This window comes from Oncorhynchus nerka, linkage group LG15 (assembly GCF_034236695.1).
Source record: "Oncorhynchus nerka isolate Pitt River linkage group LG15, Oner_Uvic_2.0, whole genome shotgun sequence".
Classification (NCBI taxonomy): Eukaryota; Metazoa; Chordata; class Actinopteri; order Salmoniformes; family Salmonidae; genus Oncorhynchus; species Oncorhynchus nerka.
In genome coordinates this window covers 55,808,062-55,812,973 of record NC_088410.1, presented here as the reverse complement: position 1 = coordinate 55,812,973, position 4,912 = coordinate 55,808,062, and the positions used below count along the sequence as shown (strand labels likewise).

At 46.2% G+C, this 4,912-nt stretch overlaps 1 non-coding gene across 1 annotated transcript; it reads left to right on the top strand.

The window, feature by feature from the left end:
- Window positions 1–4,561: 4,561 nt before the first annotated feature.
- On the top strand, window positions 4,562–4,634 carry trnak-uuu (transfer RNA lysine (anticodon UUU)). The gene has a single exon. It is a non-coding gene; the product is annotated as a tRNA-Lys (tRNA).
- Window positions 4,635–4,912: the final 278 nt, after the last annotated feature.

Sequence of the window (4,912 nt, the reverse complement as noted above, 5' to 3'; positions counted from 1 at the left end):
AATTACTGAATAAAAAGATACAAGGAAAAGGAGTAGCTACAACGACCAAGTGTCACGCCCTGATCTGTTTCACCTGTCTTTGTGATTGTCTTCGCCCATCTCCAGATGTCACCTGTGTTCCCCTGTGCTCCCTGTTTGTCAGTTTGTTTTGTCAAGTCAACCAGCGTGTTTTTCCGCGCTCCTGTTTTTTCCTTGTCTCTGTTTTGCTAGTCCTCCTGGTTTTTGACCCTTGCCTGCCTTGACTCTGAAGCCATCTGCCTGACCATACTGCCTGCCCTGGCCTCGAGCCTGCCTGACACTCTGTAACACCTGGACTCTTACCTGGTTTATGATCTTTTTCCTGTCCACGACTATTCTCTTGCCTGCCCCTTGGATTATAATACATATCAGTGACTCGAACCATCTGCCTCCCGTGTCTGCATCTGGGTCTCGCCCTGTGCCCTTATACCAAGAGCCAACAGGTAGGCTGCTATTCTGAATGGATTTGTTGTTATTTGTAACTGTAGGATGAGAAAGCACACACACTGAAGCCTAAAACAGCCAACTAGCTAACATTAGCTAGCTCTTCCTGGTTTGATGATAAATAACGTAGCTGTGGCAGCTATTAGTGTACTATAGTGCGAATCGGCTTGGTTGGTTGCTGTCTCTCCCTCCCTCCTCCTATCACAGTATGGCCCCTCCCCGCCTACTAGAGTCGCCCCTCTCTCTACCTCTGGAGCTGTATCAACTCTGGTTAATAAAGTAGCTTGAAAAATGACTTTTCTGCTGCTTCCCTCACTTGGATCGGATCAAACCGGGTCCTCTATACACATTTATGCATATTGAGTCCAGGTGGGAAAGCCCCAGGTCCATTTCGGATTGGGTCCAACTTTTTGAACCTCTGGATACATCTCCGCACACACACACACACACACACAGACACACACACACACACACACACACACACACACACACACACACACACACACACACGTGTGCACACAGCACACACAAGCATGCAGGACGTAGTACACTCCCGCACATAATGCACCTATGCACTGCCGTATGCTCCCTTGCATATTCACCCTTTCTTCCCTCCATCTCTCTTCCGGAAATGAGTGGGTGGGAGTCCCCGGGTCCTCAGAGTGCAGCGATTGATGGACGAGGAGTGCAGAAATCGATGGATGAGCAGAGACAACAAGGTCACCTTCATACAGAGAGAGACAGATGGGGAGAGGGAGGGATGAAAGGAGGAGAGAGGACTGTGATAGAGTGGGAGGGGAAGCAGAAAGAGGGAATGAGATTGAGAAACATGAGTCAGGGTTGAAGAGAGAGGGGAATAGTGCTGGCGATATGGAAGTAAAGGAGAGAAAAGAGAGAGCTGTGACAGAAGGGAGCGTAGAAGGGAGTGACAAAGGTGGGAGATAGGGCAGAGAGTGTGAGGTGGGGAAGTTGGAAAGAGGAAGAAGAAAAGAGGGTGAGAAAATGAACATAGAGAGAGCAGGCAGTGGTAGAGGGCTGGAGTTTATATTCCTTAAGGCTACACAGAAAGATTTGTGTGGTGATTGTTTACAGCCCGCCTCGTCTTTCTCTCCCACCTCCGCTTTCTCACACCACCGTTTTATGTTCCAATTAGTCACTGATGTTTAGGCTTCAAACACCCCCCACATCCCCCTACCCACACATGAGTGTGTTTTGTGTTTGAGTGTGTGTATGTGTGTTTTTAGGAGGAGGGGAAGAGAGAGCAATGCTTTTTCACACATGATTTATTCATCAGGTGAGTCATGAGCAGTGCCTGAGAGAGAGGTTACAGAAGTGTCAAACTAGGAGGAGAGAGACAGAGAGAGTGACAAAGAGAGAAAGCGAAAGAAATAGGGAGGAGGGAAAGAGGGGTAGACGGGGGATGGAGTGAAGGAGAGAGGGGAAGTGGTCGAACAAGGAGAGGGAGGGCAGGGGAGAGAGTCAAAAATAATTGAGTGTGTGTGTGTGTGTGTGTGTGTGTGTGTGTGTGTGTGTGTGTGTGTGTGTGTGTGTGTGTGTGTGTGTGTGTGTGTGTGTGTGTGTGTGTGTGTGTGTGTGTGTGTGAGTGTGAGTGAGTGTGAGAGAGAGAGAGTTGAGCTCATCCACATGGTATAGGCTGAGAATAGCTGGTGGGTTTTAGTCACCCACTCTGTGACCTAAGGTCTTTGAGGGTCAGATAATCTCCTAGACTCATTGATTTAGCATCTCAGAACAAATCATATTGACTTATCTTGCGTCATTGAGTTAGCATGAACAGGTCTGAGAGCAACTCTTAGTCTGGTCAGATTTAACCATTGTGGCTGCGCTAGACACAAATACCTGCTTAGCCTTATTACAGATCTTCTGTAATCAAGAGGACATTAATGAAAACTAGCAGTGACTTATCAGATGTACTGAGACCCAGTGTTCTCCTCATCTATACTATATCCTCAACCACACAGGCAACAAGCAGTTATATCTGTTTCAATGTTGTATGGATGAATAGACACACTGTAACAAGCATCAGTGCACTTACCCTCCCACACACACATCCCACCTACGCATGCACAAACACATTGATACATACCCTGGAACGATAAAACACATATGTCTTTAAAGTGTATGTAAATGTTAAATTATAGATTTGTGAAAGTCACCATGTAGCAACAACCTACAGTACGCAAACATTTTTTTTTAAAATAAATGTTTCACAGGTGACCATATACTCTGCTTGGCCAATTGAGTTGTTGGGCAGAGGAGGAGAAAGGGGAGGAAGAACACAACATAAAATAATAAACGGTAGGATTTATAAAGAAGAGATCAGAATAAAATGCTAAGAATGCCTTTCTTCAAGGTTCAGTGTGATGATCAGACACAATATACTCATCTATTAATTAAATATTTCCAATGGTAGCCTACATACACAATATGTAGTCTGGGTAGGCTACCAGGATTTTTAGCTAACATTCAAATCAAATCAAAGTTTATTTGTCACGTGCGCCGAATACAACAGGTGTAGACCTTACAGTGAAATGCTTACTTACAGGCTCTAACCAATAGTGCAAAAAAAGGTATTAGGTGAACAATAGGTAGGTAAAGAAATAAAAACAACAGTAAAAAGACAGTGAAAAATAACAAAAAAGTAGCCACATTTCTTCAACCTACTGAGGCTGTTGCGCCTTCTTCACTACACTGTCTGTGTGGGTGGACCATTTCAGTTTGTCGTTGATGTGTACGCCGAGGAACTTAAAACGTTCCACTTTCTCCACGGCTGTCCCTTCGATGTGGATAGGGGAGTGCTCCCTCTGCTGTTTCCTGAGGTCCACGATCATCTGCTTTGTTTTTTTGAAGTTGAGTGGGAGGTTGTTTTCAAGACACCACACTCCGAGTGCCCTCACCTCCTCCCTGTAGGCTGTCTCGTCGTTGTTGGTAATCAAGCCCACTACTGTTGTGTCATCTGCAAACTTGGTTATTGAATTGGAGGTGCGCATGGCCACGCAGTCGTGGGTGAACAGGGAGTACAGGAGGGGGCTGAGCATGCACCCTAGTGGGGCCCCAGTGTTGAGGGTCAGTGAGGTGGTGATGTTTCCTAACCTTCACCACCTGGGGGCGGCCCATCATAAAGTCCAGGACCCAATAGCACAGGGCGCCAACTTGATGATGAGCTTGGTGGGTACTATGGTGTTGAATGCTGAGCTGTAGTCAATGAACAGTATTCTTACATAGGTATTCCTCTTTTCCAGATGGGATAGGGCAGTATGATGGTGATTGCATCATCTGTGGACCTGTTAGGGTGGTATGCAAACTGAAGTGGGTCTAGGATGGCCGGTAAGGTGGAGGTGATATGATCCTTCACTAGTCTCTCAAAGCACTTCATGATGACAGAAGTAAGTGCTACTGGGTGGTAGTCATTTAGTTCAGTTACCTTTGCCTTCTTGGGTACAGGAACAACGGTGGCCATCTTGAAGCATGTGGGGACAGCAGACTGGGATAGTGAGTGATTGAATATGTTCGTAAACACACCAGCAGCTAGTCTGCGCATGTTCTGAGCACGCGGCAAGGGATGTCATCTGGGCCAGCAGCCTTGCGAGGGTTAACACATTTAATCTGAGGGTCCGGGGTTCAAGTCCCTGTTTGGGCGTTGCTTTAATGTTCACCTTCCTTCAGTTGGCTGTCTTTCTATACTTGCATTTCTATGACTTTCCATGACATGTTCACCTGTGGACAATACACTCCCAGAGCCAAAATAACATTAGCTTGGTTGTTTTCGTGAGAGATTGGTACTTGTGCTGATCCATTGACTTCGCTGTGTAAAGAAGGCAGAGATTGCACACATAAAAACCCTGACAATTACACTATTTGAACACACAACCTTCTGATCTGGAGTCAGACACTCTACCATTGTGCCACAAAGTCTTGTACAAAATGCTTCTTTGGAGGGGATGGTTAGTTCAGATTTCATTGACTGTATCATTTGGAATGAAGGCCTGGTTCTCTGGGGATATGTACCACTGACAATGCCCCCTCGTCAGCACATGCCTATGCCCGGCAGGTTAGGTGTATGAAAATAAGCAAATGAGGAGCCTGGGTAGCTCAGTTGGTAGAACATCAGACTTTTAATCTGAGGGTCCAGGGTTCTAGTCTCTGTTTGGGTGTTCATTTTCACCTTCCTTCAGTCGGCTGTCTTTCTATACTTGCGTTTTCTATGATGTTCGTTCACCTGTGGACAATATACTCCCAGAGCCAAAATAGCTTAGTCTGAAGACTAGGATTTTTAATCTGAACCTCCAGGTTTAAATGTTTTACTCACGTCGGCCACGGAGAAGGAGGTGGGGGGGGGAGTTCTTGTTAGAGGGCCATGATGGTGGCGCTGTATTATCCTCAAAGCGGGCAAAGACGGTGTTTAGTTTGTCTGGAAAAGTGACGCCGGTGT